This window comes from Panthera uncia, chromosome D4 (assembly GCF_023721935.1).
Source record: "Panthera uncia isolate 11264 chromosome D4, Puncia_PCG_1.0, whole genome shotgun sequence".
Lineage (NCBI taxonomy): Eukaryota > Metazoa > Chordata > Mammalia > Carnivora > Felidae > Panthera > Panthera uncia.
The window spans coordinates 30,922,368-30,936,657 of record NC_064807.1 but is presented as its reverse complement, the minus strand read 5'-3'; the positions used below and the strand labels follow the sequence as shown (position 1 = coordinate 30,936,657).

Here is a 14,290-nt window from a genome sequence, read left to right as displayed (position 1 = left end):
TGGGATAGTACAGAAAAATATCCGGTATCAGACATTATTTTGCCTTGTTTTCATTTAGAGTCCAGGAACTAGTCTTATCTCTGTACTTTTATACATCTTTTCTAGAGGAACAATTCTTTTGAATCATGAGTAAGATAAATTATATTTTCCCTCCTTTGTTGTTGTTATTCTTATTTCTGCTTCCCAAACCTTATGTGTTTTCCCCTTTTTTTTGACAGCTTTATTGAAATATATGATACACCATACAAATCACCTATTTAAAGTGTAAAATTCAGTTGCTTTTAGTATATTCACAGACTTGTTCAACCATTACCACGGTCAATGTTAGAACATTCATCACTGCAGAAAGAAAGACTATTGATAGTCATTCACCATTTCCCCTGACCTTCCTAATCCTAGGAAATTCCTAACCTATGTTCTGTCCCTATAGATTTCTGGACATTTCATATAAATGGAATTATACAAAATGTAGTTTTTGTGGATGGCTTTTTTCACTTAGTATCATGTTTTCAAGATTCATCCTGTGTTGTAGCATGTATCAGCATTTTTTAAATTGATAAATATGCCATTGTACAGATATGCCACATTTTCTTTATTCATTGAGCAATTGATGGCCATTTGGGGTGTTTCCATTCTTTGGCTGTTGTGAGTAATGCTGCTATGACCATTCATATACAGGTTTTTGTGTAGATACGTCTTTTCATTTCTCCTGGGTATATACCTAGAAGAAGAATTGCTGGATCACATGGTAACTGTATGTTTAACATTCTGAGGAACTGATAGTGGTTTCCAGTTTCTCCACCTTTGGACCAATACTTGTTAACTCTCTTGTTACAGTCCTCTTAGTGGGTATGAATAGCTGTCTTACAGTGGTTTTGATTTACATTTCTGTAATGAATAATAATGTTCAGTGTCTTTATGTGTGCATATTGTTCGTTTGTATATCTTTGGAGAAATGTCAATTCAGATCCTTCACCCATTTTTTTTTTAATTTTTTTTTAACGTTTATTTATTTTTGAGACAGAGAGAGACAGAGCATGAATGGGGGAGGGGCAGAGAGAGAGGGAGACACAGAATCGGAAGCAAGCTACAGGCTCTGAGCCTGACGCGGGGCTCGAACTCACGGACTGTGGGATCGTGACCTGAGCTGCAGTTGGACGCTTAACCGACTGAGCCACCCAGGCGCCCCCCTTCACCCATTTTTTAAACTTGGGTTGCCTTTTATTATTACTGAGTTATAAGTGTTCCTTATATTTTGAGGTTATATGTCTCTCATTAGATATATGATTTGCAAAAATTTTCTTCCATTTTCTGTCTTTTCACTTTGATTATGTCTTTTAAAGGCACAAAAGGTTTTGAGTTTGATGGCTCCACTTTATTTTCTCCTTCATTGCTTGTGCTTTTGGTGTCGTAAGAACATATTGTCTAATGCAAGATTACAAAGATTTATGGCTCACATTTCATCCAATTTTAATTTTTAAAAAATTTTTTAAGTTTATTTATTTTCAGAGAGAGAACGAGCAAGCAGGGAAGGGGCAGAGAGAGAGGGAGAGAGAGAGAACCTCAAGTAGACTGCACACCATCATCACAGAGCCTGACATGGGACTCGACCTATGAACCGTGAGATCATGACCTGAGCTGAAATCAGGAGTTGGGTGTTTAACCGACTGAGCCACCCAGTGCTCCCCAAATTAAAAAAAATTTATATTTTATTTTATTTTATTTTATTTTATTTTATTTTATTTTATTTTTTTATTCTTTTATTTTTTTCAATACATGAAATTTATTGTCAAATTGGTTTCCATACAACACCCAGTGCTCATCCCAAAAGGTGCCCTCCTCAATACCTATCACCCACCCTCCCCTCCCTCCCACCCCCCATCAACCCTCAGATTGTTCTCAATTTTTTTTTTTTCAATATATGAAATTTATTGTCAAATTGGTTTCCATACAACACCCAGTGCTCATCCCAAAAGGTGCCCTCCACAATACCCATCCCCCACCCTCCCCTCCCTCCCACCCCCCATCAACCCTCAATTTGTTCTCAGTTTTTAAGAGTCTCTTATGCTTTGGCTCTCTCCCACGCTAACCTCTTTTTTTTTTTTTTTTTTCCCTTCCCTTCCCCCATGGGTTTCTGTTAAGTTTCTCAGGATCCACATAAGAGTGAAAACATATGGTATCTGTCTTTCTATGTATGGCTTATTTCACTTGACATAACACTCTCCAGTTCCATCCATGTTGCTACAAAGGGCCATATTTCATTCTTTCTCATTGCTACGTAGTACTCCATTGTGTATATAAACCACAATTTTTTTTTTAATTTTTTTAACGTTTATTTATTTTTGAGACAAAGACAGAGCATGAATGGGGGAGGGGCAGAGAGAGAGGGAGACACAGAATCGGAAGCAGGCTCCAGGCTCTGAGCCATCAGCCCAGAGCCCGATGCGGGGCTCGAACTCACGGACCGGACCGTGAGATCATGACCTGAGCTGAAGTCGGACGCTTAACCGACTGAGCCAGCCAGGCGCCCCTAAACCACAATTTCTTTATCCATTCATCAGTTGATGGACATTTAGGCTCTTTCCATAATTTGGCTATTGTTGAGAGTGCTGCTATAAACATTGGGGTACAAGTGCCCCTGTACATCAGTACTCCTGTATCCCTTGGGTAAATTCCTAGCAGTGCTATTGCTGGGTCATAAGGTAGGTCTATTTTTAATTTTTTGAGGAATCTCCACACTGTTTTCCAGAGTGGCTGCACCAATTTGCATTCCCACCAACAGTGCAAGAGGGTTCCCATTTCTCCACATCCTCTCCAGCATCTATAGTCTCCTGATTTGCTCATTTTGGCCACTCTGACTGGCGTGAGGTGATATCTGAGTGTGGTTTTGATTTGTATTTCCCTGATAAGGAGCGACGTTGAACATCTTTTCATGTGCCTGTTGGCCATCCAGATGTCTTCTTTAGACAAGTGTCTATTCATGTTTTCTGCCCATTTCTTCACTGGGTTATTTGTTTTTCGGGTGTGGAGTTTGGTGAGCTCTTTATAGATTTTGGATACTAGCCCTTTGTCCGATATGTCATTTGCAAATATCTTTTCCCATTCCGTTGGTTGCCTTTTAGTTTTGTTGGCTGTTTCCTTTGCTGTGCAGAAGCTTTTTATCTTCATAAGGTCCCAGTAGTTCAGTTTTGCTTTTAATTCCCTTGCCTTTGGGGATGTGTCAAGTAAGAAATTGTTACAACTGAGGTCAGAGAGGTCTTTTCCTGCTTTCTCCTCTAGGGTTTTGATGGTTTCCTGTCTCACATTCAGGTCCTTTATCCATTTTGAGTTTATTTTTGTGAATGGTGTGAGAAAGTGCTCTAGTTTCATTCTTCTGCATGTTGCTGTCCATTTCTCCCAGCACCATTTGCTAAAGAGACTGTCTTTTTTCCACTGGATGTTCTTTCCTGCTTTGTCAAAGATTAGTTGGCCATACGTTTGTGGGTCTAGTTCTGGGGTTTCTATTCTATTCCATTGGTCTATGTGTCTTTTTTTGTGCCAATACCACGCTGTCTTGATGATGACAGCTTTGTAGTAGAGGCTAAAGTCTGGGATTGTGATGCCCCCTGCTTTGGTCTTCTTCTTCAAAATTACTTTGGCTATTCGGGGCCTTTTGTGGTTCCATACAAATTTTAGGATTGCTTGTTCTAGCTTCAAGAAGAGTGCTGGTGCAATTTTGATTGGGATTGCATTGAATGTGTAGATAGCTTTGGGTAGTGTTGACATTTTGACAGTATTTATTCTTCCAACCCATGAGCACAGAATGTTTTTCCATTTCTTTATATCTTCTTCAATTTCCTTCATAAGCTTTCTATAGTTTTCAGCATACAGATCTTTTACATCTTTGGTTAGATTTATCCCTAGGTATTTTATGCTTCTTGGTGCAATTGTGAATGGGATCAGTTTCTTTATTTGTCTTTCTGTTGCTTCATTATTAGTGTATAAGAATGCAACTGATTTCTGTACATTGATTTTGTATCCTGCAACTTTGCTAAATTCATGTATCAGTTCTAGCAGACTTTTTCTGGAGTCTATCGGATTTTCCACGTATAATATCATGTCATCTGCAAAAAGTGAAAGCTTGACTTCATCTTTGCCAATTTTGATGCCTTTGATTTCCTTTTGTTGTCTGATTGCTGATGCTAGAACTTCCAACACTGTGTTAAACAACAGCAGTGAGAGTGGACATCCCTGTCGTGTTCCTGATCTGAGGGAAAAAGCTCTCAGTTTTTCCCCATTGAGGATGATGTTCGCTGTGGGCTTTTCATAAATGGCTTTTATGATCTTTTAGTATGTTCCTTCTATCCCGACTTTCTCCAGGGTTTTTATTAAGAAGGTTGCTGAATTTTGTCAAATGCCTTTTCTGCATCGATTGACAGGATCATATGGTTCTTCTCTTTTCTTTTATTAATGTGATGTATCACGTTGATTGATTTGCGAATGTTGAACCAGCCCTGCATCCCAGGAATGAATCCCACTTGATCATGGTGAATAATTCTTCTTATATGCTGTTGAATTCGATTTGCTAGTATCTTATTGAGAATTTTTTCATCCATATTCATCAGGGATATTGGCCTGTAGTTCACTTTTTTACTGGGTCTCTGTCTGGTTTAGGAATCAAAGTAATACTGGCTTCATAGAATGAGTCTGGAAGTTTTCCTTCCCTTTTTATTTTTTGGAATAGCTTGAGAAGGATAGGTATTATCTCTGCTTTAAATGTCTGGTAGAACTCCCCTGGGAAGCCATCTGGTCCTGGACTCTTATTTGTTGGGAAATTTTAGATGACTGATTGAATTTCTTCGCTGGTTATGGGTCTGTTCAAGCTTTCTATTTCTTCCTGATTGAGTTTTGGAAGTGTGTGGGTGTTTAGGAATTTGTCCGTTTCTTCCAGGTTGTCCAGTTTGTTGGCATATAAGTTTTCATAGTATTCCCTGATAATTGCTTGTATCTCTGAGGGATTGGTTGTAATAATTCCATTTTCATTCATGATTTTATCTATTTGGGTCATCTCCCTTTTCTTTTTGAGAAGCCTGGCTAGAGGTTTATCAATTTTGTTTATTTTTTCAAAATACCAACTCTTGGTTTCGTTGATCTGCTCTACAGTTTTTTTAGATTCTATATTGTTTATTTCTGCTCTGATCTTTATTATTTCTCTTCTTCTGTTGAGTTTAGGCTGTCTTTGCTGTTCTGCTTCTCTTTCCTTTCCTCAGGACTGCCTTCGCTGCATCCCAAAGCGTTTGGATTGTTGTCTTTTCATTTTTGTTTGTTTCCATATATTTTTTAATTTCTTCTCTAATTGCCTGGTTGACCCATTCATTCTTTAGTAGGGTGTTCTTTAACCTTCACACTCTTGGAGGTTTTCCAGACTTTTTCCTGTGGTTGATTTCAAGCTTCATCGCATTGTGGTCTGAAAGTATGCATGGAATGATCTCCATTCTTGTATAGTTATGAAGGGCTGTTTTGTGACCCAGTATGTGATCTATCTTGGAGAATGTTCCATGTGCACTCGAGAAGAAAGTATATTCTGTTGCTTTGGGATGCAGAGTTCTAAATATATCTGTCAAGTCCATCTGACCCAATGTATCATTTGGGGCCCTTGTTTCTTTATTGACCGTGTGTCTAGATGATCTATCCATTTCTGTGAGTGGGGTGTTAAAGTCCCCTGCAATTACCACATTCTTATCAATAAGGTTGCTTATGGTTGTGAGTAATTGTTTTATATATTTGGGGGCTCCCATATTTGGCACATAGACATTTATAATTGTTAGCTCTTCCTGATGGATAGACCCTGTAAGTATTATATAATGCTATTCTTCATCTCTTGTTATAGCCTTTGATTTAAAGTCTAGCTTGTCTGATATAGGTATGGCCACTCCAGCTTTCTTTTGACTTCCAGTAGCATGATAAATAGTTCTCCATCCCCTCACTTTCAATCTGAAGGTGTCCTCAGGTCTAAAATGAGTCTCTTGTAGACAGCAAATAGATGAGTCTTGGTTTTTTATCCATTCTGATACCCTATGTCTTTTGGTTGGCACATTCAGTCCATTTACGTTCAGTGTTATTATAGAAAGATACGGGTTTAGCATCATTGTGATGTCTGTAGGTTTCATGCTTGTAGCCATGTCTCTGGTACTTTGTCTCACAGGATCCCCCTTAGGATGTCTTGTAGGGCTGGTTTAGTGGTGACGAATTTCTTCAGTTTTTGTTTGTTTGGGAAGACCTTTATCTCTCCTTCTATTCTAAATGACAGACTTGCTGGATAAAGGATTCTCGGCTGCATATTTTTTCTGTTCATCACATGGAAGATTTCCTGCCATTCCTTTCTGCCCTGCCAGGTTTCAGTAGAGAGATCGGTCACGAGTCTTATAGGTCTCCCTTCATGTGTTAGAGCACGTTTATCCCTAACTGCTTTCAGAATTTTCTCTTTATCCTTGTATTTTGCCAATTTCACTATGATATGTCGTGCAGAAGATCGATTCAAGTTACATCTGAAGGGAGTTCTCTGTGCCTCTTGGATTTCAGTGCCTTTTTCCTTCCCCAGATCAGGTACGTTCTCAGCTATGATTTCTTCAAGTACACCTTCAGCACCTTTCCGTCTCTCTTCCTCCTCTGGAATACCAATTATGCATAGATTATTTCTCTTTAGTGCATCACTTAGTTCTCTAATTTTCCCCTCATACTCCTGGATTTTTTTATCTTTTTCTGAGCTTCCTCTTTTTCCATAATTTTATCTTCTCGTTCACCTATTCTCTCCTCTGCCTCTTCAATCCAAGCCGTGGTCATTTCCATTTTATTTTGCAGCTCATTAATAGCATTTTTTAGCTCCTCCTGACTGTTCCTTAGTCCCTTGATCTCTGTAGCAATAGATTCTCTCCTGTCCTCTATACAGTTTTAAGCCCAGCGAATAATTTTATGACTATTATTCTAAATTCACTTTCTGTTATATTGTTTAAATCCTTTTTGATCAGTTTGTTAGCTGTTGTTATTTCCTGGAGAATTTTTTGAGGAGAATTCTTCCGTTTTGTCATTTTGGATAGTCCCTGGAGTGGTGCGGAACTGCAGGGCACTTCCCCTGTGCTGTCTTGACTATCTCGCGTTGGTGGGCGGGGCCGCAGTCAGACCTGATGTCTGCCCCCAGCCCACTGCTGGGGCCACATTCAGACTAGTGTGTACTTTCTCTTCCCCTCCCTAGGGGCGGAATTCACTCTGGGGTGGTGTGGCCTGTCTGGGCTACTTGCACATTGCCAGCCTTGTGGTGCTGGGGATCTGGTGTATTAGCTGGGGTGGATGGGCAAGGTGCACGGGGGCGGGAAGGGCAGGCTCAGCTCGCTTCTCCTTCCGTGATCCACTTGGGGGGGGGGCCCTGCGGCAGCGGGAGGGAGTCAGACCCGCCAGAGGGATGGATCTGCAGAACCACAGCGCTGGGTGTTTGCACGGTGCCAGCAAGTTTCCTGGCAGGAACTGGTTCCCTTTGGGATTTTGGCTTGGGGATGGGCGAGGGAGATGGCGCTGGCGACCACCTTTGTTCCCCACGAAACTGAGCTCTGTCGTCCGGGGCTCAACAACTCTCCCTCCCGTTGTTCTCCAGCCTTCCCATTCTCTGAGCAGAGCTGTTAACTTATAACCTTCCAGATATTAAGTCCCGCTTGCTTTCAGAACACACTCTGTCCGGCTCCTCTGCTTTTGCCAGCCAGACTCGGGGTCTCTGGCCAGCAGGCTGCCCCTCCGCCCCGGCTCCCTCCCGCCAGTCCATGTAGCGTGCACTGCCTCTCCTCCCTTCCTACCCTCTTCCGTGGGCCTCTCCTCTGCGCTTGGCTCCAGAGAATCCGTTCTAGTAGTCTTCTGGCGTTTTTCTGGGTTATTTAGGCACGTGTAGGTGGAATCTAAGTGATCAGCAGGACGCAGTGAGCCCAGTGTCCTTCTACTCCGCCATGTTCCTCCTAGTCGAGGATAATGTTTTTAAATGTGTAGACTAAACCTTGTTTTATTCTTAAAAACAATGCCTACGATTACAGGAGAAAACAATCTGAAGGCATGGGTAACCGAGTCAAACGAAGATGCTGGAAGTGTCCATAATCTCTTGCTCTGTGCCAGCCAAGGCTAGATGGGAAGTAGTGTTCCCCCAAGGCAGGGCCAACATCTGTTGTTGCCTGAGTTGTTAATTTTAGCCATTCTAACAGATGTGAAGTAGTATCTCATTGTGGTTTTGATTTGTATTTCCCTGGTTATGAGTGATGTTGAACATCTTTTCATGTGTCTGTTGGTCATCTGGATGTCTTCTTTGGTAAAGTGTCTAGTCTGTGTTTTCTGCCCATTTCTTCACTGGATTATTTGGTTTTGGGCGTTGAATTTGATAACTTCTTCATAGGTTTTGGATACTATCCCTTTATCCAATATGCCATTTCAAAGTGTCCTCTCCCATTCCATAGGCTGCCTTTTAGTTTTGTTGATTGTTTCCATTGCTGTGTAGAAGCTTTTTACCTTGATGAAGTCCCAATAGTTCATGTTTGCTTTTGTTTCCTTTGCCTCTGGTGATTTGTCCGGTAAGAAGTTGCGGCAGCCAAAGTCAAAGACGTTTCTGCCTGTGGTCTCTAGGATTTTGATAGTTTCCTATCTCACATTTAGGTCTTTCATCCATTTTGAATTTATTTTTGTAAGAAAGTGGTCCAGTTTCATTCTTCTGCATGTCACTGTCTATAGAGTTTTCCCAGCACCATTTGTTGAAGAAACTGTTGTTGTTTTTTTTTCCATTGGATCGTCTTTCCTGCTTTGTTGAAGATTAATTGACCACATAGTTCTGGGTCCATTTCTTGGTTGTCATTCTGTTCCATTGATCACTGTGTCTCTTTTTGCACCAGTACCGCACTGTTTGATGACCACAGCTTTGTAATACAGCTTGAATTCCAGATCGTGATGCCTCCAGCTTTGCTTTTCTTTTTCAGGATTGCTTTGCCTATTGTGGGTCGTTTGTGGTTCCATACAAACTTTAGTATTGTTTGTTCTAGCTCTGCTAAATGCTGTTGTATTTTGATAGGGGTTGCATTAAATGTGTAGATTGGTTTTGGTAGTATAGACTTTTATATTTTAACAATATTTTATTATAATATTTTTATTATAATATTTTTATTGTAAAATATTATATATTTTCTTTTATGTTTTAACAATATTTCTTCTTCCATGAGCATGGAATGTTTTTCCATTTCTTTATGTCCTCTTTAATTTCTTTGATAAGTGTTCTATAGTTTTCAGAGTACAGATCTTTTACCTCTTTGGTTAGGTTAATTCCTAGGTATCTTAAGGTTTTTGGTACTGTTGTAAATGGGATCGATTCCTTGATTTCTCTTTCCGCCACTTTGTTATTGGTGTATAGAAATGCAACTGAGTTTTTTATGTTGATTTTATATCCTGCAGCTTTGCTGAATTCATGTATTAGTTCTAGCAATTTTCTGGTGGAGTCTATCGGGTTTTATACATACAGTATCATTTTGTCTACAAATAGTGACAGTTTGACATCTTCCGTGCTGATTTGAATGCCTTTTATGTCTTTTTGTTGTCTGAATGCTTAGGTTAGGACTTCCATTACTATGTTCAATAACAATGGTGAGAATGGACATCTTTGTCTTATACCTGATGTAAGGGAAAGGCTCTCAGTTTTTCCCCATTGAGGATGAGTTTAGCTGTGGGTCTTTCGTGTATGGCCTTTATGATGTTGAGGTATATTCCTTCCATCCTTACTTTGTTTATGGTTTTTATCAAGAATGCACGCTGTGTTTTGTCAAATGCTTTTTTTGCATCTATTGAGAGGATCGTGTGGTTCCTATTCTTTCTTTTATTAAAGTGGTGTATCACATGATTGATTTACAACTATGAACCAGCCCTGCGGCCCAGGTATAAATCCCACTTGATCATGGTCAGCAATTCTTTTGATATACTGTTGAATTTGATTTGCTAGTATCTTGTTGAGAATTTTCATGTTCATCAGGGACATTGGTCTGTAATTCTCCTTTTTATGGGGTGTTTGGCTGGTTTTGGAATCAAGGTAATGCTGGCCTTGTAGAATGAGTCTGGAAGTTTTCCTTCCATTTCTGGTTGTTTTGTTTTGTTTTTTTGTTGTTTTTTTTTTTTGGAACAGTTTGAGAAGAATAGGTATTAACTCTTTAATTGTCTAGTAGAATTCCCTGGGAATCCATCCAGCCCAAGACTCTTATGTCCTTGGGAGATTTTTGATTACTAATTCAAATTCTTTGCTGATTATAGGTCTCTTCAAATTTTTTTTCTTCCTGTTTCAGTTTTGGTACTTTGTATGTTTCTAGGATTTTGTTCATTTCTTACAGAATACCCAGTTTGTTGGCATATAATTTTTCATAATTTTCTCTTGTAATTGTTTGTATATCTATAGTGTTGGTTGTGATCTCTTCTCTTTTAGTCTTGATTTTATTTATGTTGGCCCTCTTTTCTTTTTGATAAGTCTGGCTAAGGATTTATCAATTTTATTAATTCTTTCAAAGAGCCAGTTCTTACTTTGTTGATGTGTTCTACTGGGGCTTTTTATTTTTGTTTCTATATTTATTTCTTTTCTGATATTTTTTATTTCCCTTCTTCTGCTGGTTTTAGGCTTTATTTGCTGTTCCTTTTCTAACTCCTTTAGGTATCAGGTGTGGTTGTGTATTTGAGACTTTTCTTGGTTCTTGAAGTAGGCCTGTATTGCCATATACTGCCCTCTTATGGCTGCCTTTGCTGCATCCCAAACGTTTTGGACCACCATGTTTTCATTTGCTTCCATGTACTTTTTTTTTTTAATATGTATTTTTAAACATTTATTCATTTTTGAGAGAGAGTGTGAGAGGGGAGGGGCAGAGAGCAAGGGAGACAGAATCTGAAGCAGGCTTCAGGCTCTGAACTGTGGGCACAGAGCCCAACACAGGGCTCAAACCCACGAACTGTGAGATCATGACCTGAGCTGAAGTTGGATGCTCAACTGACTGAGCCACCCAGGCGCCCCATGCTTCCATGTACTTTTTAAATTTCTTCTCTAATTTTCTGGTTTACGATTTATTCTTTAGTAAGCTATTTAAGTATTTAAGTGTTTAAGTATTCTTTGACCTCCATGTATTTGAGGACTTTCTAAATTTTTTCTTGTGGTTGACCAAATTTCATAGTTTTGTGATCTGAAAATATGCATGGTATGATCTCAATCTTTTTGTACCTGTTGAGGGCTCATTTGTGACCCAGTATTTGGTCTGTTCTGAAGGATGTTCATGTGACATTGAAAAGAATGTATATTCTGCTGTTTTAGGATGAAATGCTTTGCATATATCTGTTAAGTCCTTTTGGGCCAGTGCGTCATTGAAAAGCCACTGTGTATTGTTGATTTTTTTACTTAGATGGTCGGTCTGTTGATATAAGTAGAGTGTTAAAGTCCCCTACTGTACTGTGTTATTGTCACTGAGTTTCTTTATGTTTGTAATTAATTGATTTATATATTTGGGTTCTTCTAAATTGAGGGCATAAATTTTACAATTGTTAGATCTTGATGGATAGACCTCGTAATTATGATATAGTGCCCTTTTTCATGTTACAGTCTTTGGTTTAAAATCTAGTTTGTTGATATAAGTAAGTATGGCTAGTCCAGCTTTCTTTTGATGTCCATTAGATGGTTCTCCATCCCCTCACTTTCAATCTGCTTGTGTCTTTAGGTCTAAAATGAGTCTCTTGTAGGCAGCATTGTGTGTGATAGGTCTTGTTCTTTTTATCTTTTCTAATATCCTATGTCTTTTGATTGGAGCATTTAGTTTATTTACATGCAGAGTGGTTATTGAACGATATGAATGTAATGCCATTTGTTACCTATAAAGTTGGTGTTTCTTTTTTTTTTTTTAACGTTTATTTATTTTTGTGACACAGAGAGACTGAGCATGAACGAGGGAGGGTCAGAGAGAGAGGGAGACACAGAATCTGAAACAGGCTCCAGGCTCTGAGCGGTCAGCACAGAGCCTGACGCGGGGCTTGAACTCACGAACCATGAGATCATGACCTGAGCCGAAGTCGGACACTTAACCGACTGAGCCACCCCAGCGCCCCTAAAGTTGGTGTTTCTGATGATGATCTCTGGTCTTTTCAATCTTTGTTGCTTTTGGTATTTTTATCCCCAAAGAGTACCCTTTAATTTTTCTTGAGGTCTGGTTTAGTGGTCACGAACTCCTTTATATTTTTGTTTGTCTGGGATACTCTTTATCTGTCCTGTTCTGAATGATACCCTTGCTGGATAAAGTATTCTTGGCTGCATATTTTTCACATTCAGCTCATTGAATATATCCTGCAAGTCTCTTTAGGCTACTAAGTTTCTGTGGATAGATCTTCTGTGAATCTGGTCTGTCTTCCCTTGTAGGTTAAGAACTTTTTTTCCCTTGCTGCTTTCAGGATTCTTTCTTTGTGTATTTTGGTCTTGTATTTTGTGATGGTCGTTTTTATTGAATTTAATGGGAGTTCTTGCACTTCTTGACTTTTGATGTGTATTGTCCTTCCACATATTAGGGAAGTTTGCAGCTCTAATTTGCTGAAATAAATCTTCCTCTTTTTTCCTCTCTTCTTCTAGGACTCCTGTGATACAAATGTGATACAAATGCTTTAAGGAGTTGCTGAGTTCCCTAAGTCTACCATCGTGATCCAATACCTTTGTTTCCCTCTTATTTTTTGCTTCATTGTTCTCTATAATTCTGTCTTCTATATCACTGATTCATTCCTCTACTTCATACATCCTTATTGTCATGTCATCCAGTTGGGTTTGCAACTTAGTTATAGTATTTTTAATTTTAGCCTGAGATTTTAGTTTTTTTTATCTCTTCAGTAAAGGATTCTCTAGTATCTTCTATGCTTTTTTCAAGCCCAGCTAGTTAGTATCCTTATAATCGTTGTTTTAAATTATGGTTCAGATATCTTATGTCTGTAATGATTGAATCCCCAACCGTGACTTTTTCCTTTTCTTTCTTTCTTTTGGATGGATTCCTCTGTTTTGTCATTTTCTTTAGGTCACTGTTTTTTTGTGTGTGTGATTATTAGGAAAGCCTGTTCTATTCCTGCTCCTGAGAGTAATGGCTATATTAAGAAGAGACCAACAAAAGGGGTATCCTATATGCAGTTTGTTGTTGTATTTTGGCTTTTCCTACCCTCAGGCCGGTCCTCTGCAGAGTGTCTCCTTGCTTGCAGTAGGGGGTGTTTGGACATTGTCCACTGTGTGGTAGTTTTTGTCTAGGTCTGTAGGTGTGTTTTGATCTGCTTTTTAAAAGATGTGGAATCCAAAAAAAAAATGAAGCTAGACCTTATTTCTCCTAAATTGAAGCTTTGAAGCACTCTGTCAGTAAACTCTGTGCATGACGGGATGCACTGGGTTTGGGGGAGAAGCCTGCTGCGCTGATTTTCAGGTGGTCTTGCCCTAGTGGAGATGCACCTGCAGGGCACAGTGGGGTGGAGCTTGTTGTAAGCAGCTCTGGTCTCCACTGAGGAGGCTGTTTAGCTCATTGAATTTGGTCAGTACTGATGGGGGAGAGCAAGAAAGTGATGTTGCCAGCTCTCTTCTCCTGGGAGCAAGGAGTTCGCCCTGCCACTCCTCAAGAAGTCATTGTAGAAGAGCAAAGAATCCCTCTCTACTGTTCCCAGCTTCTGTCAGATCCCTGCCTTCACCTTGTCTGAGTCCCAACTGTCTGCCTGCCAGGCAGCACAGTACTCTTATGCTTTATCTCTGCCATGTGGCTGGGTTTCAGAACTCCAAATTTTAGGGAACCGTGTAGCCTGCACCAATGCTGATGCTTTGGGAGAGGGTCTTGCTATGCTTTTGCCATTTACCAGTTTGTCCCAGGAAAGCAGTTGCATGACCACACAGTGGTTCAGAGTTTATGGTGAAGTGCAGCAAAAAGCTGGCACCAAGACTTGATACCTTCAGCCTGTGTCTTTGTTCCTATTCTAGGGAATAGGGCAACACATTGGCACCATCAGTTCTTTTGTCCTGGGAGAGTCCATGCCACCACTCCCAAATGAACTCCCAAGAAGGGGAACTGTTTCTCCCAGTTGGACCCAGGGGATATTCAGATCATGCTTCCTACTCCTGTATCTCCTTCCTCCTTCCTTCCCCACTGGGGCACTGCTAAGCCTGCCAGATACAACCCAGCGATGGTAGGGTCTTCTAAAACTTCAGACTATGAGCTCCACTGCTCATAAAAACTAACAGTCAGCCCCTCTCTTTTTCCCAGTCACT

The 14,290-nt window shown here is 39.9% G+C and overlaps 1 protein-coding gene across 2 annotated transcripts in view; it reads left to right on the top strand.

Moving 5' to 3' along the window:
• Positions 1-14,290, top strand: part of KIAA2026 (KIAA2026 ortholog) — a 132,214-nt gene that overhangs the window by 47,782 nt on the left and 70,142 nt on the right. The gene's annotated exons all lie outside the window — the stretch shown is intronic.